Raw genomic sequence first — 26,069 nt, 5'->3', positions numbered from 1 at the left:
GGTCTAAAATAAATTTTAATTCACATAGGCATGGATTTATCTTTATTTTGCATACTAATACATAAGAAGTAAGACAAAGTAGTGAAATAAATGTTCAAGATAAACATAGATGTGTCTAGCCTGACTAGAGGAGGCAAGAATGAAATAATAGATGTACAGTTTTTGTACTGCTAGGAGCTCAGATTTGACACACTATAACTTAGGAGAATACACACAATTGACTTTTCATCAAAATGCTAATGTGGTGTCATTTCTCAAATGCAAGATTGATTTAGTATGTTTAGGCATTTTAGCAAGTACACACCCATTCATTTCTAACGTAGTTCACTGGTCCTTGGTGCACATATTTTGCAAACATACAAAGAATGCCTAAAAAATAAGGAGTTTTTTTCTTCTTTTCCATAATGAAAGCTTACTCTTGCCAGTTGCTCTTTTATCTAGCAGAAAGTTGCTGTTTTATAATGTACAGCACAGCTCAGTACTTATTAATAATTATCACTAAACAGTGAACAAAGAGGTGAGTGCTCTTAGCTCCGATTTTACATCACTGTGCTCCTGTTGTACCATGGCTAGTACATCAAAACCAGTTCACTATTTTCCTATTACTTGATTATCATTCCAGACATGCAGTGAGGCAGACATTCAATGTCCAGGTTACTGCACACATCTTTGAATCCCAGACAGACCGGCAAAAGCTCAAAGACATAAGCAACAAAAGTTTTCAAGAAAGCAATAGAAACAGTTTTCATAGGAAGTGGCATAAAGTCAACTACAAGGTAAAGAATTATAAGAGGAAAGGAAAAATAGAATGCCCTCATTTTGTAGAGGACAGCAGGAGACACAGAGTGTTTCCCTTCATTTTGGTCTCCAGGTCAGAAAACTTTCTGTTTAAACAGCATGGTGAAGCTGTTCACACCAGAACTTTGCTCCAAAAAATGTTTTTCTTCCTCTGGTTCCATGACACAAAATAGAAGATTAAAACCACAGGTGGCTTTGGAGAACTGCAACTGGTGAAGCACACCGCAAAATATCCCACCCTGCACCACTATACCTAAACACTTCTGTCACTCTCCATCACACAGGCTGTGAATTTACCACTTGTGTGATAATGTGTTATCAAGTCACATACTCCATTTCACGAGTTGGGTTTTTTTGGTTTCCTTTGCTAAAAGACAATTGTGAAAGAAGCTGACTCTCACCTATTTATGAAGACAGTGTCTGGGCTCATCAGATAGACAAATACAAAATAGTTACAAATACATTGTTCCCTACCTTTCTCCTAAAAAAAACCCCAAATAAATGCAAAACATTTATGTACACCTCTTCCTTCATGTTTTGTCATCTCTGATGGCTACAAAGAGCACAGTGGAAAGATCAAGACCAATTATTAATCACATTGTGGTGCATCTTGTTGTGCAGTGGAATTTCTGCAGGCTGATCTGCAGGAACCGCGTGAGGAACACAAATCAAGACTGCGGGTTACAATGTCTTCTCCCCAAAAGACAGAAAATCTGCACATCAAAACCTAGGTGAATTAACACACAAGATGCTGACTGAGACAAAACACTTGACTATTTTTAGTAGAGAGAAAAGCCATTCTCACAGCTACAGTCTGTAAGAAAAAAGTCCAAGTTATTCTGAAAGTGGGTCAAGACGCGGCATTTAAAAGTCTTCAGACTAAGAATAATAGTATATTCTGCTTAAAAAGAAACTGATGTGCTATGGCAGTAATGAAAATTCCCTTAAAGATGTCTGAAATGTTACCAACACAAACTTACAGGCAGTACATATGATTCATGCACTGAAATGTACTTCCCGACTGTCTGTGTTCTCCAGGACTAAAAGACAGGGCATGTGATCCATAATAAATACCACATTATAATGTCTTTCAGTACTCTTGGGTTAAGTACTCCCCTCTTCTCTGAGCAAGTCCATCTGGATCCAAGTGAGTGGCTCGCAAGTAGTCATCCTTCCTGGATTCTCTAACTGTGGAATTTCAGTGGCATCTGTCAAATTGTTACTCGAGTTTCTGTTCTTTCACATCCAAATTGAATTGCTTGTCAGAATTTCCCTATAATCACACAGATGTCTTTGGCAGTGATTCCCAGTCACTCCCCTGAAGCTTGATAAACTCTAGATGTTTGTTTAGCTAGAATAACTTAGCATACGTCAGTTAGAGATCATAACACCCTGTTGGTATTTGCAAGGTGGCAACTGCATATGCAGTATCTTGCACAAATGAGGTCACAACTTGCTGCTGTTATACAGTAAGCAAGCAAAATATCCTCAAATGTTTGGTACAGTACATTTTCTTCACAGCATATGCCACAAATCAAACTGTTCTGGGCCTGAAGCAATAATGCTTTATTTATTTACTCATTCCTGTTTTGTTATGTAAAATACCCCTTCTGATTCACCTATTAGTACAAAATTACATGACTACTAGCTCTCTACTGAAGCATGAATAATTCTACAAATGTATAGATTTAAAGGCCAAATATTATTTCATCAAGTTTGATGTCTTGAATAATACAGACAACAGAATCTCATCATGGAGAAACAAAAGTATTCTGATAGGCCTTGCTGCATTAAAATTAGTAGGTTAACATCTTATCTCAATGCAGAGAAACTGTTCTTCAAGACAATTCATACAATCTAACTGAATTCCTGTAGCAGGTAAGCATCCCTATTATTCTTTCTCCCTGCTGTCTCTGAAGAGAACTATAGGTCAACATTTTGGTCATATTGGAATAAATGTACATCTTTGTTGTTGAAATTCTGATGTTCAAGAAGTATGCAAAAAACCCTACATATATTTAGATCAAGACATACTTGTCCCTATAATCCCATACAGAGATATTTTTGCCCCATATAATTTCATTTAGGGCACTGAATATTGAATTCTACTTTTCTGTGGGTTGCATTTTTTCTTCAGATTCCTGTGGCATATGCCTTTTAGCAAGTTTGTAAGTCAGTAAGTCAGCAGTAAAGAGGTCTAGAAGCAATTAGCCTATATATGCATCCATCTTCACAACAGAGTTAGCAAATAAATATGGCTAAAATAAATTGTTCAGCTGCCCTTGAAACCTATTAACAAATACCCTATAAGAAAGGAATCTTATGATTCCTGATCACACAATGAGCCACGTTACATGGTGATCAACAGGGTACTTGTTTGGAAAATTATCATTTTTTACTTAGACCTCATGCACCTACTAGAATAAAGAGCTTTAAATGTTTTTTTCCTTAAAGCTAACTTGGATTATTAAATGGAAGGGGAGATTTATTTGTTTTTAATTAGCATTATTATCCCCTTAAGTTTATCTTATGTTAGTAACCTACAACAACCTTATTACTTGTAATGACACCAATAAATTGCATTTTACTCATATGCATCTTGATTACAGAGACATCAAGAAATAGAGAATTCATCAGTTCCTTAGCTACTTGTTCCACAGGGTTAATCAGCTAAGCTAAACTGTTAAAAACTGTATTTCTTACTTTGAAGTCTTGGTCCTTAGCTCAAGTTTAATGTCCCCACTCTTTTCCCCATTCAGTTATACATTGATCAGATAATTCATAGTATCATAGTATCAGTCAGGGTTGGAAGGGACCACAAGGATCATCTAGTTCCAACCCCCCTGCCATGGGCAGGGACACCCCACACTAGATCAGCCTGGACAGAGCCTCATCCAGCCTGGCCTTAAACACCTCCAGGGACGGTGCCTCGACCACCTCCCTGGACAACCCATTCCAGGGCTTCACCACTCTCATGGGGAAGAACTTCCTCCTCACATCCAGCCTGAATCTCCCCACCTCCAGCTTCGTTCCATTCCCCCTAGTCCTATCACTACCTGAGATCCTGATTAATTAGCTTCTTGATCAGGTAAGCAGACTTAGGTCCATGGATATCTTGCTCCTGAGTGTTTTCTAAACTCTCTTCTCTAAACCCTCAACAACCTTCACACATTTTTTGAAAGTTCATTTGACAAAAATCCTAACATTGTGCTCCAGTCACCATAGACACACACACACACACATACCCTCCTGCCTTACTCCTCTCAACATGTCCATGACTTACACTGTGCAACTTTCTACAGTAACACCTCTGGAATTCCCTGTCTGCTATGTCTCCAAAATATTTTTCAAAGCTGCAGCCTTTCAATTTTCCATCTATGACCCATACTCTTTGCTTTTAGAATTATGACTTTCCAGACAGTTACTATAAACTGTCTGGAATATAGTTTAGTAAGTATTCTGTGTTGTGGTATTTACTCTCAGACTGTTATTTTGTTTTTTGGCAAAACTGATTGTCTGTGACTGTCTTCACTTTTCTCCTAGGTCATTAATAAAAAATACATAATAGCATAAGGGATGGGAACTAGTCTTTGCAGAATATGACACACATGCCATTTCATTGATCACTGACCATTTCCATTTGCCATACTGAAAGCCCATTTAATAAGCTCTTTTGATCAGCAGCAGTGCCAGAACAAGAGGACACAGTCTCAGGCTGTGCCAGGGGAGGTTCAGGTTGGATGTTAGGAAGAAGTTCTATACAGGAAGAGTGATTGCCCATTGGAATGGGTTGCCCGGGGAGGTGGTGGAGTCGCCGTCATTGAAGGTGTTCAGAAGGAGACTTGCTGGGGTGCTTGGTGCCATGGGTTAGCTGTTTGGGTGGGTTGGATTGGTTGATGGGTTGGACACGATGATCTTGAAGGTCTCTTCCAACCTGGTTTGGTTTATTCTAATAAAGTTTATTCTAATACTTTTAATCAGGATGCCCAACAACATTGAATCAAACATCTTACTGAAATCTACTCCTATTGTAACGTTATATAACTCAAATCTGTTGCCCAATAAAAACCAGAAAGCATTTTCATATCACTCAATGTCCTCCTAAGTTCTTGAGTACATCACTGTATTTCTTTCCAGAAACAAATCTGTCATAGAAGCAACTTTTATTTCATAATGTTTGTTGATACTCTTCCTGTCTAGTGGCAGCCTCTTCCTTTGTTAGAGTGACATTTTTCCTGGAATACTTCCAGAAGCTATCATCTACCTTGACAAAAACAGGCAAAGATTTTTTCCTGACATATAGACAAATGTTTCCTACCACAACTTTTATCATATTGAACCACTTTAAACTTATATAATCACTGCTTTTGCTTTTACCCGTGGCTACTCTAAACTTCATCCCACAACTCCCATCTTTTCTGATGACAGAATTATGAATTCTCACCTGTTCATTAACAGCTTCCTAGAAGGCTCCTCATTGCCAGCAACATTTATCTAAGCTTTAAAAAAATTATTTTCCCCTGTGGAAAATGAGGATTTTTTTAATTGCCAAGCACAGCATTGTAAAACTTTTTATCTACATGATCCTGTAGGTGAAATTTCAAGGTTGGCAGTGCCAGGAGCTGATATCAAAATCAGAAAATCAATATACAGAAGCATCATCCTCTCAGTCCTCACTACTTCACCATCCATCAAACACAAACTCTTTCAAGAAGTTCAGAAGACAAGCTGCAGCTGCTCTTGTAAGCACAGGGGGCTGCCAGTGGGACAGAGCCCATCCCCATGGTCAAACCAGGTGATGAGACATGTCCACCCAGGTGTCAGGACTGGACAAGGGCAAGGATAACACCCAGGAAAGCCTGGCAAGTCAGTTCCAAATTAGGGACTAGGACCAGGGCCAGACCAAGTACAGGCATGGAGGATGTTTCAAAGGAGCTACAGCTGAGGTCAGGATGAGTGGCACAGCCCCAGCTGAAAAGCATCTCCCAGTAGAGGCGCCAGATGGGGATCAGACCCCACAGTGCTGCCCTGGTGCCTTGCTCACTGTTTGATGGCCTTGAGCTGCAGCCAAGCCTCCAGGAGGAAACAAGATTTCTTCAGATCATTTCGTAGTAGTGAAACATCTGTGGCATGACTTGAGCACTTTGCAAGAATGACACAACCAACCCAGGCTTTCCATGGAAATACATGTATTTGTTTTCAGGCTAAACAGTCACCATTCTGCACCCTCACCATGCCCAGCTCATTTGCTGCTGAGTAACTCTGAAAGTAAACTTAACATCTGGCTTGTCACCTTCATGTCCAAATAACACTAAAGCTACCTGAAAGCACTTTTTCACTGCAACTACATCAGCGTATGGGTCTGAAAGCTCATTTAAATGCACAGTCTCACTACATATTTGGCAAAGACAAATTCCTTCAAGGAATTCAGGGGATGCTTGATGTTTATGCATAGATTACAGTTTGCATGAGCAATCTTTCTATGACTAATTTTGCAAATTATGTTCACTTCACCTTCAGAAGACATGCCTATCTTGTGGCTGCTCCAGAGACAAGTCATGAAATAGCAAAAAAGTAAGAGTAAAACCAGAACATAATGACATACACAGCCAGAGCTGCTTGATAAATTGACACAATTTCATGTTTTTTTTTTGTTTTCTGATCCTGTTAGCTCTTTCTTTAAGCCATATATATCTCAACATTTCTGCTGAATAGACAGAAGCAACGCTTTGCAAAGAATTTGATGAGATTAGCATGGTTATTACTATATCATCCATTAATAATGGTGAAGTATTACAATGATATCATTTGCTCAATACCATTATTTTACATAATAAACCCTTTCACACCAGTATATCTCATTTCACATTTTGATGAGTGAGATTCATTTTTTATTTCACTAGAAATTAATAATACTGTATGCAGCCCTCTCTCCACATCTTTTCATTCTTCCAAACCATCCATAGGACCTGTCTGTAAAGATATCCAATAGTACCACTTGAAAGGTGTCTATGCAGCCCTTTCCCAAACATGGAACTTTCCTGTTCAGCTGTCCAGTTTAGAGTCAAACCTTGTGTTTGAAAGTGTCAAATCCAAAGCAAAACCAAAAGCATTTATAAGGCACAGCATTGCACTTAAGTTAGAAGATCATGTCTGAAGCACATCAACAGTATAACTCCTCCATGCTCTTTTAAATAGCATGAAATGGGTTGGTTTAACTGCAGATGATGTGGTGGTGTTTTATCCATCTGCTTACAGAATACCAACTAAGCATGAATACGGATTTTTCTCTATATCTCACTGGTAATGTTCCAATATTTTATCAGATACTATGTAGATATCACACATTTGTGTGATCAAATCTTGTTGACCACACAGAAGGATTGAACCCAAGGCTTAGTCACCCAACTATGCCTGTCAGGAGCTTATTCATGCCTCAAAGTGGCTCAGACAGAATGGTCAGAAGTTTAATCAAGCAGAAGCTAATTCAAGAAATTTATTTCATCCATATATATATATATATATATATATAAATCAAGGTACAGTAAGGCTCTGTCCTACTTCTTGTGAAACACTGATGATAAATTTTAATTTATCTGGTAAACACTTGGCTCAAATGATGGTGGCAGTGATCCAGTTCTGGGTTCTTTGACCATGGGGTTGTCTATCCATCAGAAAAAACATGTTGACCAATGAGGATTATGTTGCTTTTAAGAGAAGATAAAGATGCTTTATCAAAAAGATAACACTAAAGCCAGAAGACATACCCTTTTCTGAGTATACAGAGTAACATGTAAAATTAGCCCTGAGGAGAGAGACTTGGGGGTGCTGGTGGACAAAAAGCTCTATATGAGCTCTCAATGTGCTCTTGCAGCCCGCAAAGCCAATCAGATCCTGGGCTGCATCAGGAGAAGTGTGGCCAGCAGGTCGAGGGAGGTGATCCTCCCCCTCTACTCAGCCCTGGTGAGACCCCACCTGGAGTACTGTGTCCAGTTCTGGAGCCCCTATTACAAGAGGGATGTGGAGGTGCTGGAAGGTGTCCAGAGAAGGGCCACAAGAATGAGCAGAGGGCTGGAGCTCCTCTCCTATAAGGACAGACTGAAGGAGTTGGGGCTGTTCAGTCTGCAGAAGAGAAGGCTCCCAGGTGACCTCATTGTGGCCTTCCAGTGTCTGAAGGGGGCCTACAGGAAGGCTGGGGAAGGACTTCTCAGGATCTCAGGGAGTGATAGGACTAGGGGGAATGGAATGAAGCTGGAGGTGGGGAGATTCAGGCTAGAGGTGAGGAGGAGGTTCTTCACCATGAGAGTGGTGAGACCCTGGAATGGGTTGTCCAGGGAGGTGGTCAAGGCCCTGTCCCTGGAGGTGTTTAAGACCAGGTTGGATGAGGCTCTGGCCAGGCTGATGTAGTGTGGGGTGTCCCTGCCCATGACAGGGGGGTCGGAACTAGATGATCCTTGTGGTCCCTTCCAACCCTGAATGAAACTATGATACTATGAAACTATGAAACTATCATAATTCATTATTTATCACTGAAAGCTCAGTCATATAGGCACATAATGCCAACTCTTCAACATACAGGAACATTCCTTGAAGGAGAGGCAGAACTTTAAATGTACACCTTCAGTGTAACAGGATGCTTATTTTCATATTTGGATCCTGTTACAGTTCCCTTGGTGAAATTTTTCACTGCTTCAAAACTCTTTCTGCATGATATTAGAAAAGGTTACAGAGTATGTACTTCTTTCCACGCTAGATTTTCTGTTCTCACCATTTACATGATATAATTTTGAAGAAAATGAAACAACAAGAAGACTCCTGTATGTTTCCAGCAACCTATAATGAGAAAAGCTATAAAATATAATTTTAGAGATTTTTATTAGCACACTATTGCAATTACTAAGCCAAAGGGAAGCAATTTCCTTCGCAGCCTCTAAGGTGCCACTTAAAATTAGAATTCTCCCTGTGATAGCCTCATAGCTGTATCCAGCAGCACTTGCATTGCTACATCCATATTAGACATCTCACTAGATAATAGATATATATTAGATATAAGGAAGAAATTCTTTACTGTAAGAATGGTGAGACACTGCAACAGGTTTTCCAGAGAAGTTATGAATAGCCCCTCCTTGGAAGTGCTCAAGGAAGCATTCAGCAGGATGGCATTTTGAGCAAACTGATCTAGTGGTACATGTCCTTGCCTATGGCAGGGGAGTTGGAACTAGATGACCTTCAAGGTCCCTTCCACAGTATTTCACAGTAGGGTTTCACAGTATCACTTAGGTTGGAAAGGACCTCGAGGATCATCGAGTCCAACCTATCAACACAGACCCCATGACTAGACCATGGCACCAAGTGCCACGTCCAATCTCCTCTTGAACGCCTCCAGGGTCGATGACTCAACCACCTCCCTGGGCAGCCCGTTCCAATGACGAATGACTCGCTCGGTGAAGAACTTCCTCCTCACCTCGAGTCTAAACCTCCCCTGGCGCAGCTTGAGTCTGTGTCCTCTTGTTCTGGTGCTGGTTGCCTGGGAGAAGAGGCCAACCCCTTCCTGGCTACAACCACCTTTCAGGTAGTTGTAGAGGGCAATGAGGTCACCCCTGAGCCTCCTCTTCTCCAGACTAAACAATCCCAGCTCCCTCAGCCTCTCCCAACCCAAACCATTCTATGATAGCTGCTATTTTTGAACAATAACCAGGGACATTTTTATGAAGAAGGAAGGAAAATGCCTGCTGCTAAATTTACTGTAACAATTGACCCTCCTCTCAATATTCACGTTATTTCACGAATACAACTGGGTACCGTCACGTGAGAAAAAACCCCAGCAAACCTGCTCTGTATGAATTCCAGTGAAGTTACCCTTTCAGTATTCAGAATAAACCTTTATTTAGAATAAACCAAACCAGGTTGGAAGAGACACTCAAGATCATCGTGTCCAACCCATCAACCAATCCAACCCACCCAAACAGCTAACCCATGGCACCAAGCACCCCAGCAAGTCTCCTCCTGAACACCTCCAATGACGGCGACTCCACCACCTCCCCAGGCAGCCCATTCCATAGCGCAATCACTCTTTCTGTATAGAACTTCTTCCTAACATCCAACCTGAACCTCCCCTGGCACAGCCTGAGACTGTGTCCTCTTGTTCTGGTACTGGGTGCCTGGGAGAAAAGACCATCATCCGCCTGTCTACAACCTCCCTTCAGGTAGTTGTAGAGAGTGATGTTCATCTTCTAGAAATGTACACAAACTGCCCTCTGTATACTTGCATACTCAGGATTAATTTTATACAGAGAGCTAAAAATATGTTATGTAACAAATCAAATTTATTTATGGGTTTACTTTTATAAATAGCATAAAGCTTACTGTAAAAGCTGACAGAGCTCCATGCTATGATGTAGAATGTAACATCAAAGCGCTTCTGTGAATAACACTTTGCAGACTGGCAGAACGTGCTCCAGCAACCAAATTTTTATTTCTGGGACTTGTACATATTTTGTGGTTGATAAACACCCTTCATTCAAGTCTTTACTTTCTGGAGCAATGCAGAAAGCTATTTTAAAATTAACCTGAGCATGAAAGGAAATTAAAGGGACAGAAGAAGAATTAAAAAAACATAAATCTAAAAAACTGTTCTCAAGGGGAGAACTGATCAAATAAAAAATACTTCATCCTACAAGGACATTTATGCTATCCCATGACCTCTCACTGTCTTCAAGACCCTTTTGTGAGGGATCTTGCCTTCAGAAATCCAGGCAGTCCATAAGAAGTAGACTATTCTTACCCACAGGACTGCTGAAACCTTTAGCTATTTCGTTCCCAAGCTTATTTAGGTCTCTCTGATGAATACACAGATATGAAGATTTATTATCAATTCTTTTATTTAGTCTACCTCCTATTACTTGACCTCTTTTCCTCACACTTCACTTTGAGATAAATGCTCTAACAAGTCTTCCATAAACACGGGAAACTCCTCTCCTCAGCAATGATTACAGAACCATAAAAACCTCATCTACTGGATTTACTGCTGGGAATCCTGAACATGAACTTACACTGGAAAAAACAAATCAGTTATTTTTGTACAGTCAAATGCATCATGTTTCTTTCTCATCGTTATTAAACTTACAGTACCATTTATCTTTCCAATGTTAATTTAATTTCCCAAAAAGATAATTTTTAAAATAAATTCAGTGGACCACTAGATGGATAAGGAACTGGCTTGATGGCTGCAGCCAAAGGGTGTCTGTCAATGGCTCCATGTCCCAGTGGAGGCCAGGGACAAGCGGAGTCCCTCAGGGATCAGTCCTGGGACCTGTCTTGTTCAACATCTTTGTGGGTGCCATGGACAGTGGCATTGAGTGCACCCTCAGCAAGTTTGCTGATGACACCAAGCTGTGTGGTGCAGCAGACAGCTGGAGGGAAGGGAGGCCATCCAGAGGGACCTTGACAGGCTGGAGAGGTGGGCACAAGCCAACTTCATGAAGTTCAACAAGACCAAGGGCAGGGTCCTGCATCTGGGTCGAGGCAATCCCAGGCACAAATCAGGCTGGGCAGTGACTGGCTGGAAAGTAGCCCTGAGGAGAGAGACTTGGGGGTGCTGGGGGACAAAAAGCTCAACATGAGCTCTCAGTGTGCACTTGCAGCACGCAAAGCTAATCAGATCCTGGGCTGCATCAGGAGAAGTGTGGCCAGCAGGGCAAGTGAGGTGATCCTCCCCCTCTACTCAGCCCTGGTGAGACCCCACCTGGAGTACTGCCTCCAGTTCTGGAGCCCCTATTACAAGAGGGATGTGGAGGTGCTGGAAGGTGTCCAGAGCAGGGCCAGGAGGATGATCAGAGGGCTGGAGCACCTCTCCTATGAGGACAGACTGAAGGAGTTGGGGCTGTTCAGTCTGCGGAAGAGAAGGCTCCCAGGTGACCTCATTGTGGCCTTCCAGTATCTGAAGGGGGCTACAGGAAGGCTGGGGAAGGACTTCTCAGGATCTCAGGTAGTGATAGGACTAGGGGGAATGGAATGAAGCTGAAGGTGGGGAGATTCAGGCTAGATGTGAGGAGGAGGTTCTTCACCATGAGAGTGGTGAAGCCCTGGAATGGGTTGTCCAGGGAGGTGGTTGGGGCCCCATCCCTGGAGGTGTTTAAGCCCAGGCTGGCTGAGGCTCTGGCCAGCCTGATCTAGTGTGGGGTGTCCCTGCCCATGGCAGGGGGGTTGGAACTAGATGATCCTTGTGGTCCCTTCCAACCCTGAATGATACTATGATCCTATGAAATTATTCACTATCTCCTCATATCTATGAAAAATTTTAAATGCTCCGGGAGTTATTCTGAATTACTCTACTACCAATTTTCATTCATGATGGCAAGGTATTAAACATAAGAATGGATTAAATGGGATGTTTTTCTATTCCTTTCTTACTTACTTTCCTTGCTTTATTTTTTTTTGTTCCTTGTGATTGAGAACAGCAGCTGACTGGTCTAGAATCAGATGAATAAATAATGTGCTTTCAGTGGAGCGGGGAAGGTAGCTTTCTTATGACTGAACAAGTGATCGTTATTCTGCTTGTGGTTTATATAATACTGTACAACAACTTACAAAGTTGATATGACAGAAAGCCTTCAGTTTTTAATTTTTAAATTTCTTAAAGCTGAGACTAGCATAATGAAATTTAAATGAAATCAGAACACAAGTCAATGAAACCCTAGCATGCCATCTTCTCATTCTGCTGTAATTCATTAGAATATCCTTCCGTTTCAATAGAATTAAAGTTGCAAATGACTTTCAAGATCATCAAGTCCAATCATTAACCTAGCATGAAATCATGTCCCTAAGCACTACACGTGCATGTCTTAGTATCATAGTATCGTAGTATCATTCAGGGTTGGAAGGGACCACAAGGATCATCTAGTTCCAACCCCCCTGCCATGGGCAGGGACACCCCACACTAGATCAGGCTGGCCAGAGCCTCATCCAGCCTGGTCTTAAACACCTCCAGGGACAGGGCCTCGACCACCTCCCTGCACAACTCAGGCAAGTGCCTGTGCGTTTCAGAAATAATACAGTTGCCTTGTCAACTAATGCTGGATTTTTTATATAGATTACCCACTGTTTTTTTCCTCTCAGTGAAAATGTATCTCTCTTGAAGTAAATGACTAACTGTGGGTATTTTATAGGGAAAAAAGTCTAATTTATGAAGAAAAGTTTCTGATATTAGGCCTGGAATGGGAGGAAGGTAGTGAGTCACTTAAAAGATGACAGTGGTACATGGACTCTGTGATTTAGTACAGGAAGAGATAAAAGAGTTTTGGCAATGACTTTTTCTTTGAATCCAGTAGAAATGTGGCTGTTCTCTGTTAGAAATGTGATATACCAGACAAAGACAGTAACTGAATCATATGCTTGATCTTGCATCAAATTTTTCATGAGTGTGAAAGAAAACGAACTTGTTTGAAAATTACTGTTCCACTGTAAATATTTTCATGAATTCAGCTCCCAGAAGAATCCAGTCAAGTACTTTCATGAACTAAATGGCTGGCCCATCTCACATGTAGCAAAGGTCCTCTGGTTATACCAGCAACAGCCTTTCCAGATCTGAAACCATAGCCTAAGGCTGTTTTGAAGTCTGCCCTTTGTGCATATTACATCTTTTTCCATTTTGTGCCTGCACCACAACTGCTTATTATGACTTAAAGACTTTTCTGGATGTCTTACAATAATTTTCAGTGAGGACTGCATATGTTGACACCTTTTTTTAATCTGAGAAAGTGCCACTGAACTAGACCAATTCATGATCAACTCAAAGCTTACTGAAACAAGTTTTGAAGGATTCCCTATAATGCTCTGTCAGGATCAGAGTAATCCTTGGGGTGTCTGGTGATGCCTGTAGAAGACAAAAATCCTTAAGTGTATGCCAAAGGAACAGGACATCACATTTTAGTGTGATTTTAAATGTTAAAAGTATACAGAAACTCTTTTGAAAACTTCCAGTGCACTTTCACACATTGCTGCCACTACTTCAGCCACCTCTTTTACAAGTTCATCCCATCTCTCATGGCTCTCTAAAGTCCACAGTTTGTCTAGTTGTTCTAATCCACTTCCATAGCATTGGATATCTTTATGTTATCACTGAGACTCTGTTCACTGAGACTCTGGTATGGAGAGCAACAGCACACTTTTTCTGGAAATCATCACTATGACTAACAGATGCTTTATCACATGGTCTCTACATTTTAATCATAATCTGGAAAAATCACTCTCTTCCTCAAAATGGATGTCTATTTTCCCACACATATTCATAACATACACTTTTTACCAAAGTTTCAGCAAGCATCAAGCTGACTTAATTCCTTTTTATAAGACTAACCCTGAGAGCATATGAGGAACTTTGCATATCTTGCAGTGGCATCCCAAACATGTGGTTTTCCTTAGCTGTCATCAGAGTTTCCTGAATTTCATCTACTGCATCCACGTTTGCATTTCCAGGTGTGTTATGCTATGGTGCTCCTACTTGCTTTACTCTTAGGTGCATCTTCATTCTTACTGCTCACTCCTGTCAACCAATTCACCTTCAGTCAGCCATATCTTTAAAATGCTTATGTATGTTATGTAACAATGTATTATGTCTTTTACAATCCTGATAATAATTTTAACTTACTGAAAAAAAAAAAGAATAAAGTGCAGTGCAATTGTTTATGTGAATGTTAGTACATTTATTTACACAGCCTTTTAATGACAGTCTATTGGTATAACTGAGAATCCTTGCACAGAGCTTGAACAAAAGCACTATCAGGAATCATAGTATCATAGTATCATAGTATCATTCAGGGTTGGAAGGGACCACAAGGATCATCTAGTTCCAACCCCCCTGCCATGGGCAGGGACACCCCACACTAGATCAGCCTGGCCAGAGCCTCATCCAGCCTGGGCTTAAACACCTCCAGGGAAGGGGCCTCGACCACCTCCCTGGACAACCCATTCCAGGGCTTCACCACTCTCATGGTGAAGAACCTCCTCCTCACATCCAGCCTGAATCTCCCCACCTCCAGCTTCATTCCATTCCCCCTAGTGCTATCACTACCTGAGATCCTGAGAAGTCCCTCCCCAGCCTTCCTGTAGGCCCCCTTCAGATACTGGAAGGCCACAATTAGGTCACCTTGGAGCATTCTCTTCTGCAGACTGAACAGCCCCAACTCCTTCAGTCTGTCCTCACAGGAGAGGTGCTCCAGCCCTCTGATCATCCTTGTGGCCCTTCTCTGGACACGTTCCAGCACCTCCACATCCCCCTTGTAATAGGGGCTCCAGAACTGGAGGCAGTACTCCAGGTGGGGTCTCACCAGGGCTGAGCAGAGTCATATTTAGTTGCATTTTATATGCAAAAATGAATGGAACTTCATCTAAGATCAATATGTTATTCATATGCTACTGATTCTAAACTGGGTTGTGACATATCATTTGTTCCTTAAACTCATTGCAGATGCATACATTAATTTGCAAGAATTCTAGAAAATGCATATGGAAGGGAAAAATCAGCTCTACAGTTAACACAAAATGAGGAAAATGGCATGGAAGGTATATACTAATACAGCAACAAAAATTATGTATGAAAGAAAGATTTAACATAAAAAAATGGCATGGAAGGTATACACTAATACAGCAACAAAAATGATGTATGAAAGAAAGATTTAACATAAAAAAGCTGGCATAAACCCAAAAGCTTGTAATTTTGTTTCAGTTTATCTTGTTAGAGCAAGCCTTAGACATGTTTGCAAAATATTTTCATGTCACAATAACATTTTCATGACGCACTAACACTTTCACCTTCTATTTTTGTAACTAATATAAAAAAGCTGAACGTGTATTTTCCCTATAGTACAAGAAAGCTAACATTCATAGAATCACAGAATTGTTTCAGATGGAAAAGACCTCTAAGATCATCAAGTACAACGGTCTACCTAACACCACTGTGGCCATTAAACCATGTCCATAAGTGCCATGTCCGCACGTTTCTTGAACATCTCCAGGGACAATGACTCCTCTGTATCTCTGGGCAACGCATTCCAAAGCCTGACCACTCCTTCAGTAAAGAAGTATTTCCTAATATCCAATCTAGACCTCTCCTGCACAATTTCAGTTCATTTTCTCTCTTTCTATCCCCTGATAATAGGGAGAAGAGACCAACCCCCACCTCATTACAATCTCCTTTCAGGTAGTTGTAAAGAGTAATGAGGACTCCCCTCAGCCTTCTCTTCTCCAGACTAAACAATCCCATTCTCCTCAGCTGCTCCTCCTAAAACTTGTTCTTTGGACCCTTCACCAGTTTTGTTGCCCCTTCTCTGGACATGCTCCAGCACCTCAATGTCTTTCCTGTAGTGAGGGGCCAAAAACTGAACATAGTACTCTAGATGCAGCCTCCCAAGTGCCAAGTACAGGGGCATGATGACTTCCCTACTCCTGATGGCCACACTATTTCTAATACAAGCCAGGATGCCATTGGCCCTCTTGGCCACCTGAGCACATTGATGGCTCATGTTCAGATGGCTGTCAACCAGTACCCCCAGGTCTTTTTCTGACAGGCAATTTTCCAGCCGGCGTGACCTGAGTGTGGGACCCAGCACTTGGCTTTGTTAAACCTCACACAATGGACCTCAACCCCTCAATTCAGTCTGTCCGGATTCCTTTCAGAGCCTTGCTACCCTCAAGGAAACCAACACTCCCAACCAGTTTAGTGTCACCTGCAACCTTACAGGGGATGCACTCAATTCCCTCATCCAGACCATTGATAAAGATATTAAAGAGAACTGACCTCAATACTGAGCCCTGGGGAACACCACTAGTGAGTGGCTGCCAACTGGATTTAACTCCGTTCGCCATCACTCTTTGGGCCTGGCCATCCAGATAGTTCCTAACTCAGTAAACCCATGCAAGCTATGAGTAATTGTTTCTCCAGGAGATTGCTGTGGGAAATGGTGTCAAAAGTTTTACTAAAAAGAAAAGAAAGTAAGAAACAGCAGAGGGAGCATCATGGTCAGAGGAGGAGCTCCATGCTGAAGGAGATACCCATGCTACAGCGTGAACAATATCAGAGCAGATGGGTATGACTGAAGCCTGTGGAGAGCCCACACTGGAGCAAAGGAAAACTGTAAGGCATAAGGAACAGCAGCAGAGAGGAACTATCATGTACTGACCATCCCTCTACCCCTCCCCATGCTACCTGAGGGGAGGTAGAGGAGTTGGGAGTGAAGGACCAAAGTTAATGCATCTGTAATTATCTCTTGCTTCTCACTAGCTGAACCTCTCTTAGTTGTCAGGAGATTAAGTTAATTTTCCCAAAGATGAGGCTGTTTTGCCAACAAAGGTAAGTGGTAAGTGATTTGCTTGTCTTTATCTTGATGCACAAGCTTTAACATCCCTGAGGGTTCTTTTGTATTTTCTCACCTTTTCCTGTTGAAATTGAGGTGCAGTGAGGGAGCAGCTGGGTAGGAGCTTGGCTGTGGGCCATGATTAACCCACCAAAATACAACACTGTTTTCTAAATACTACATGAATCTTTCTGTTCAGCACTTTAAGACTCTTTGGGCTTGTCAGCCATCATTAGAGCCTGAAAATTCATTATTTTGCATGAAGTCATCAATACAGTAATTTTCCAGTATCCACTAAAAGCATTTTAAAGTGTCACACAGATTTGGTAGTCTTACTGCCTGAGCAGTCACAATTGATGATCTGTAATGAGAAAGCTGGTAACTGTTGAATTTCAGAAAAATCCAGTGAAAATAGCAAGGAAGAAGAAACTTGAAAATAGGCAGACAGTGGTCTGCTCTTTAGACTATGTGAGACTGATTTAAGGAGCAGCTAATGAAAACAAGCAGGCAATGATTACAATCAAAGGAAATTGTTTTACACACCGTATGTATTTTAACTGAAAAAGCATGGCAAGAAGTGGCTGGAGAGCAGCCAGGCAGAGAGGGACCTGGGGGTGCTGGTTGATGGTAGGATGAACAAGAGCCTGCAGTGTGCCCAGGTGGCCAGGAGGGCCAATGACATCCTGGCCTGCATTAAGAACAGTGTGGCCAGCAGGAGCAGGGAGCTCATTCTGCCCCTGTACACTGCACTGGTTAGGCCACACCTCGAGTCCTGTGTCCAGTTCTGGGCCCCTCAGTTTAGGAAGGAGGTTGACTTGCTGGAACGAGTCCAGAGAAGGGCAACAAAGTTGGTGAGGGGCTTGGAACACAAGCCCTATGAGGAGAGACTGAGGGAGCTGGGGTTGCTTAGCCTGGAGAGGAGGAGACTCAGGGGTGACCTTATTGCTCTCTACAACTACCTGAAGGGGGGTTGTAAACAGGCAGAGGTTGGTCTCTTCTCCCAGGCAGCCAGCACCAGCACAAGAGGACACAGTCTCAGGCTGTGCCAGGGGAAGTTCAGGCTGGAGGTCAGGAGGAAGTTTTACACAGAGAGAGTGATTGCCCATTGGAATGGACTGCCCGGGGAGGTGGTGGAGTCGCCGTCACTGGAGGTGTTCAGGAGGAGACTTGACAGGGTGCTTGGTGCCATGGGTTAGTTGATTAGGTGGTGTTGGGTGATAGGTTGGACACGATGATCTTGAAGGTCTCTTCCAACCTGGTTTATTCTATTCTATTCTATTGTAAGTGTGCCACAGAACTGATGCATGTCCAGATGGGTTGAACTTAACACCATCAGTTCTGGTTCATTAAATCACTGAAACATAGATTTCATGATGCTCAGATAGATAACTGGGGAAGTACCACTACAGGCAGAAGATTACCTTTCCTACTTTTTCAGAGGCATAAACTATTGCGTAGCAACAAGACATAGGACTAGACGAAAATTTCCCTGTTCTTAGGCTCTTTATTCATAACAATCTCTTTTACTCTGCTTTTCAATAACTTTTCTCTTTTGGTCTGTTTAGAACATTTGAAATAAATCCAGCTGTCCTCTGAGCCTCTCATTTTGGAGTTTAAATAGTCTCCTTGTCTCCTTCCTGTTTGTTCAGACTTCAAGTCATATCCTAAATGCTGTTTCAAGTCACTTTCCTGATTCCTTTTTAAAATGTAACATTACTTTCACTTTGTTTTCTATTTTTCTCCCCTTTTAGCCATGAAGGGATTATCACAAATAATGTTCAGGACTAAATTAAAGTTACTTTCCTTATGGGATTTCACTAATTAATTTAAGCAACTGAGAAGGCTTAAAAATCTGACCCTAGGAAACTTAGGTCAACACACCTATGCATGTGCTACCACAGAACCACATCCCAAGACATTTATCCAGTCTATATGGATGTAACTGAAAGCTTCTGCTGTTGTTGCAAATGCCATAGACAAAGATAATATCACTTCCCCAACTGGTTCCTCATTGTCAGTGAGAGATTGGGCATACAGAATAGCTGGAACTTGACTGTAGCTTTTATATTGTAGTGTTTTGCAAAGAATATATTGAGTGGAGTAGCAGGCAGGTTGTTTTACACTTTTGAGGCTATTAATGGGCATCCAAAAAAGAGGAGCTGGAGATGAGGCAGATGAATAAAGTTTGAATAAGACCAGCACGTAGACACTCATAAATACTTACAAGCCCTAGGCAGGGAAGAAGACACCAATTTATTGACAGAAAGAGACACAAAGAGAAGAAAATAGAATGACATTTAAGAGCATAAAATGCATTTTGAGATCCTTTTAATAAGAATATCTGACAAAGACTAAAAATGACAAAAATGCAAATGACAGAGGGAAAGGAATGCTTTTTGAAGGAGTTATTTAGAGGATGGTCATGAATGTGGGAAAAAGTCAACTGTAAGTCTTTACTTCATCATTACTTCATTAGTAAAAAGGAAATCCAAAGAAGCAGATATACATAACAAGAGAAAGGCAACAGTCAGTGTATTAAAATGCAGAGCAATCACAAATCATAGAATCATAGAATGGTAGGGGTTGGAAGGAACCTTTGGATATTCCCCTCAGTTTAGGAAAGATGTTGAGTTGCTGGAACGTGTCCAGAGAAGGGCAACAAAGCTGGGGAGGGGTTTGTAGCACAAACCCTATGAGGAGAGGCTGAGGGAGCTGGGCTTGCTTAGCCTGGAGAGAAGGAGGGTCAGCGGAGACCTTATTGCTCTCTACAACTACCTGAAGGGAGGTTGTAGCCAGGTGGGGGTTGGTCTCTTCTCCCAGGCAACCAGCATCAGAACAAGAGGACACAGTCTCAAGCTGCACCAGGGGAGGTTTAGGCTGGATATTAGGAAGAAATTCTTCACAGAAAGAGTGATTGGCCATTGCAATGGGCTGCCTGGGGAGGTGGTGGAGTCACCATCACTGGGGGTGTTTAGGAAGAGACTGGATGGGGTGCTTGGTGCCATGATTAGTTGATTAGATGGTGTTGGATGATAGGTTGGACTTGATGATAGCAAAGGTCTATTCTATTCTATTCTATTCTATTCTATTCTATTCTATTCTATTCTATTCTATTCTATTCTATTCTATTCTATATGAAAGATCATCTAGTCCAACCCTTCTGCCTAGTGCAGACCACACAGGTATGCATCTAGGCAGGTTTTGAAAGTCTTTAGAGAAGGAGACTTCATGACTTCTCTGGGCAGCCTGTTCCAGTGCTCTGTCACCCTAAAGTTTTTCCCATGTTGAGGTAGAACTTCCTGTGTTCCAGTTTGTGCCCATTGGCCCTCATCTTATCACTAGGAACCACTGAAAAGAGACTGCATGTTAGCTGGCAATAGGAAGGTCCTTACACAGTTTAAAGATTGAAATTATGAAAGAACCTTCAGAAACAAGCAGTGGCTACCAAAGCCCTACCTGGTGTTAGATGGGACACATCTAAAATGATAAAAAGGCTGCAATTCTGGAGTACAAGATTTCAGGGATCTCGCAGAATTCTCAGTAATCAACTAAAGGACACCAGCATCAAAGCCATTTGTTTTTCTCTTAGAGCTGGGTAACATCCCATATAGACAATTGAATTCTATTAAAAATATTTAAACATGAACCATTTTAAATTCCAGGAGTCTGAAGTGCTACAAGTGATTATTGTTTTGTTACTACAGAAGGGAAAAAATAAACACTATATATTTCTGTTCGATTTTGTTTACAGAGTATAAGCAAAATTAACTTGTCCTTGAAAGAAGATGTTCTGTATTTCCATTAACTGCACAGTTGTTTATGTAGCTACACTGTGAAAGCAGGAAAACTACTATGTAGAATGGGATGGTGAAAGATCAGTTAAAGAGTGAAGACGGTTCCAATCTGGCATTGGTAGCAACAGAACAAATTTAATTGCTGATCCTATCTGACCTGTAGTAATTTGATTTTTAAATAAACTTCAAGAATCCAAAGGTGAAAGGACAATAGCACATTATTTTCCAAGGCCCTCTGAAATGTCAAACTGAATTGAAGGAACAACACTGGCAAATTGTCGCAGCATTACAATCACCTGGACCAATTGAAGAAAATATGACAATACAAACTGTAAAAGGTCGAGAAAATTGGAATAAATTGCAGTTGTTTGCCCTATTAAAGGGCAAACTGAGGGGAGAGAGAAAGTAAATGGAAGGCTGTAATAATAAGGAGAGAAAGAAACCATATTCACATTCACTGTGAATTATATTCATAGGCTAGACTGCATTGTGGGATATTTAAGTTGGGCAACAGAGAAAATAGTCTCCAAAGATAGAAACCAAAGAGAACAGATTGTCTAGGAAATATGTAGATGCTCCAGATTTTGCAGAGCTGCTTGGACAGACATCTGTTGAGATGTGTCAGGTATATTTGGTCCCACCACCAAGCGAGGAGAAGGATTAAACAACCTTTTCACAGATGAGCTCTCTTTTTCTGCATTTTACAAAAACATTCTGAAGTAACAATAAAACCTTCTATGAATTGTATTTTGATAATAAATCTGGTAGGGTCTGCTCTACAGTTCTGCTTCTTCTCCTCAAAATGGATTGAACATTTCACAGTATCACAGTATCACAGTATCACTTAGGTTGGAAAGGACCTCGAGGATCATCGAGTCCAACCTATCAACACAGACCCCATGACTAGACCATGGCACCAAGTGCCACGTCCAATCTCCCCTTGAACGCCTCCAGGGTCGATGACTCAACCACCTCCCTGGGCAACCCGTTCCAATGCCGAATGACTCGCTCGGTGAAGAACTTCCTCCTCACCTCGAGTCTAAACCTCCCCTGGCGCAGCTTGAGACTGTGTCCCCTCATTCTGGTGCTTGTTGCCTGGGAGAAGAGGCCAACCCCTTCCCGGCTACAACCACCTTTCAGGTAGTTGTAGAGGGCAATGAGGTCACCCCTGAGCCTCCTCTTCTCCAGGTTAAACAATCCCAGCTCCCTCAGAGCACTACCCCTTCCCCTCAAATAAATTGAATACATTCCTCTCAATCTGAAAGACTCTTTATTTAAAAGAAATTAAAAATATAATGAAACATAAAACATGTCTGTGAGAATCAGCAAAACACACAGTTCACAGAATGTCTTCCTTATTAGCAGGTAGTTTTCTTTCTCGTAAGCATGCCCATGCACAATTCTTACCAATACCTCAAATATAAAGGAGCTGCCTGAAGAGAAGCCTGGTGACCTATGAGAAATGACTGTCCTACCACTGTCTCTGAGTACAAATTGTTGAGTCCAGTGACCACTCCAAAGGGAAGGAAAGGGTTCTTCTGAGAAGTCACACTGTATTTAAGGAGAAAAATACATACTATGAAGAGCTGCCTTTGCATCTGGGAAATAGAATGCACCCAGAAAGGAAGACTAGGCAAAATTTCATTTGCACTCAGCCTCTGACCCTGTCCAGAAAAATCTAGGGTAATTCGGTCTAGTTATGCCAACTTCCACTTCTTCTATACTCCACTGAATCATCACGAAAAGCAAGGTTTATTGCATTAAATGCCAGAGGATGAAACAAGAATTTATTGCTCAAATTATTCTCCTTTTGCATTAATCATACTCTAGTTTAGTTCCCATCACAAATATTAAATTCCTGCCCAGTGGAAACACCTAAATGAGTCTTCAGAGAAAAATCAGAATTTCAGTTCTCACAACTGCAAGCCCCAAATGAAGAGATAAAGAATGTATATCTTAATTCTCAATGAAATTTTAGAATCAAATGCAGACTGAATAGTTAATATCAGTCCAAAAACTTTCATAGACTCTTGCTTGCCTAGCCATGGGGATCTGCTCTATTCACATCATTTAAAACCCCCAGGTTCCAGATCATGAGATGCAGAGCTCCCTCCAATTCCTTCATAGGAGATGTTGTCCATTGCCAAGTTTCACAGCAATGTGTAAAACCAGACATTGCATTCCCACAAAAAACCAGCTGCTTTGTCTGTGCTGGGACAACTACAATTATCTTAGATTATCTTGCTGCCCAATATTGCTGGGATGGGCAAAAAAGTATGTATCAGACAGTCCATCAGGATTGGCTTTGGAGTAAAGAACAAAGAAACTAAAGAGACTTGCATGCCCAGCAAGACAAAGTTATCCTGTAGATCTATGGTAGCTGCTGTTTGAGAGATATTAAGGTATTCTCATGTCTCCTCCTGTCTTTGTTTTTCCTTGAATAACCTGTGACTTCCCAAAGTTTGAGCAGATTCACAAAAACTGTGAGGGAGCCTTTTGTGGCTGGTATTTCACAAGGCCAAAAGGAGTCAATATAGGTGAACAACTTCCCTGTTAATTTCATGAGAGTCTGAACCCTTGCCTGAGATCCACAAAATGGTTTTGAAGATGTTTGTTTCTTCTGTGTAGAAGAAATAGGAAAGTACATTCATTAGAAGATGAGCTGACAAAGTACTGTAACAGAAACATTAGTCTCCATAAGAATTACTGAGCAGCACGGGCAGACTGTTCCACAAGGGGAGGCAAGTGGAGAACCAGGAGACACAGGACTTCCCAAGAGCTGAAGGTCAAAAGGCAAGACTCAAGATCTCACCAACAAAGAAGTATGAAACCACGTCAGCAAGTCAGGGTGAGGATCATCTCTGGAGATGCCGCAGTCCAGTGCTCTCCAGTCGAGTACATTGTGACAGGCAGGTCTTAGGTGAGGCCATAAAGTCAAGTCTGTGGTTTAACATCCAGATCAACAACATAGATGGCATAGATATGAGTGCAATGCAGCTTCAGTGTATCTTGGGTGGGAACTGAAGCTGACAGCCTCAGCAAAAATGCAGTTTCTAAGAGAAGGAGCAAGGAGACCATACTTTAACACTTCGCACAGACTTCTTGACAGCTCTTATTATCAAACCTGCCTTGCACACAATGAGCTGAGCCCCTAGAAGGTAGCAGACTGAACTTCTAAACTTAACATGTACCACCTGGCATGTGCTTTTGTTTGAAAGTACGTGGGAACAGCATATTTTCCAGGGTTACCTTTTATTCTGAGGGATGCCTTCTACAGTCTGAAGCTCTTCAGATTCAGGGAAATGCTAAACGGAGGTAAGGGTTTGGAGGGAAGAGGAAAGAGAACACTACAAAAAGAGACTGACAAGTTGAAAAGACTTAAAAGAAATATCTAGATAGGCCACTGGCAAGGATATGAACTTCCATAAGAGTCCCTATTTAGCAAGATTGCTCAGAAGACATTAAGACAACAAGCACACCTCTCCCCTTATACACTGTGCACGACAGAGCAATGAGGAAGAATACAATGGCATATACAGTTACAATGTTCTGTAAGATGTTTAGCATGTGTGTATTGCTAATGTGGATGTTCCTATGGACAATCACTTGAAGAACAAAAAAAAATACTAGAAGTGACATAAAGAAGATGTTAAGAAGTGACAGGATCATTAACACATTAACAATGCTAGAAAAATACAGAACTATTTGTGATCAGCAATGCAAAAGGTATTTAAAATACTCAGAGGTAATTAATTCAGAATCAAAACATCTTGTTACAATATAGAATAGAATAGAATAGAATAAACCAGGTTGGAAGAGACCTTCAAGATCATCACGTCCAACCTATCATCCAACACCACCTAATCAACTAACCCATGGCACCAAGCACCCTGTCAAGTCTCCTCCTGAACACCTCCAGTGACGGCGACTCCACCACCTCCCTGGGCAGTCCATTCCAATGGGCAATCACTCTCTCTGTGTAAAACTTCCTCCTGACCTCCAGCCTGAACTTCCCCTGGCGCAGCCTGAGACTGTGTCCTCTTGTTCTGGTGCTGGCTGCCTGGGAGAAGAGACCAACCTCTGCCTGTTTACAACCCCCCTTCAGGTAGTTGTAGAGGGCAATAAGGTCACCCCTGAGTCTCCTCCTCTCCAGGCTAAGCAGCCCCAGCTCCCTCAGTCTCTCCTCACAGGGCTGTGTTCCAAGCCCCTCACCAACTTTGTTGCCCTTCTCAGGACTCGTTCCAGCAAGTCAACCTCCTTCCTAAACTGAGGGGCCCAGAACTGGACACAGGACTCGAGGTGTGGCCTAACCAGTGCAGTGTACAGGGGCAGAATGACCTCCCTGCTCCTGCTGGCCACACTGTTCCTGATGCAGGCCAGGATGCCATTGGCCCTCTTGGCTGCCTGGGCACACTGCAGGCTCAGGTTCATCGTACCATCAACCAGCACCCCCAGGTCCCTCTCTGCCTGGCTGCTCTCCAGCCACTCTGACCCCAGCCTGTAGCACTGCATGGGGGTGTTGTGGCCAATGTGCAGAACCTGGCACTTGGATGTGTAAGCATTCATGTTGAAAAGCAGTCATTCTGGAAAGAATATAGAGTTCATGGTATTTAACACAATGAGCAGGATCTCCCAGCATGATGCTGCTGCTAACAAGGCCAGTGTGAGTTTATAGCATATTGACAGAGAGCATTATTGACAACAGTGTGTGCAGATATACTTTCTATAAAAAATTGTGTAGGAAATAATGAATCAGTTCAGGAAAAAGGCAAAGACTGATCAGATGCCTACAAAATTCTTATTTCATGGCATCCTTTAAGATCTTCAAGCTATTTACAATATTATAAGGATGGTTGTGACATGAGTGAACAATTCTGTATGAAAAAAATGGAAAAGGCCTCTGGGTTATCAAAATCTGTATAGTTTCTGTAGCACAACATCCTGTAATCTCTATGGTACAGACTATGTTTTAATGTAGAGAGCTGAAAAAGACATAGCAAGAATTCTTAGGACAAAGGGCTCCATTTGGATTTAAGTAATTGTTAACAGCAAATCAAACAGCAGTTTTAAAATGAGGCAATCAATTATGAGGATAATTAAGAATTGAAAAATTTGGGCTCACTGT

The 26,069-nt window shown here is 41.8% G+C and overlaps 1 protein-coding gene across 1 annotated transcript in view; it reads right to left on the bottom strand.

Annotated features, from left to right (window-relative positions):
- Window positions 1–26,069, bottom strand: part of ADCY2 (adenylate cyclase 2) — a 230,477-nt gene that overhangs the window by 87,136 nt on the left and 117,272 nt on the right. The window lies entirely within an intron of this gene.

Source organism: Melanerpes formicivorus, unplaced genomic scaffold (assembly GCF_026170545.1).
Source record: "Melanerpes formicivorus ecotype bairdi unplaced genomic scaffold, bMelFor1.0.p_v2 SCAF_15, whole genome shotgun sequence".
Lineage (NCBI taxonomy): Eukaryota > Metazoa > Chordata > Aves > Piciformes > Picidae > Melanerpes > Melanerpes formicivorus.
Note: the sequence above shows the minus strand (reverse complement) of the source record. Positions and strands in the feature narration are given on the sequence as shown.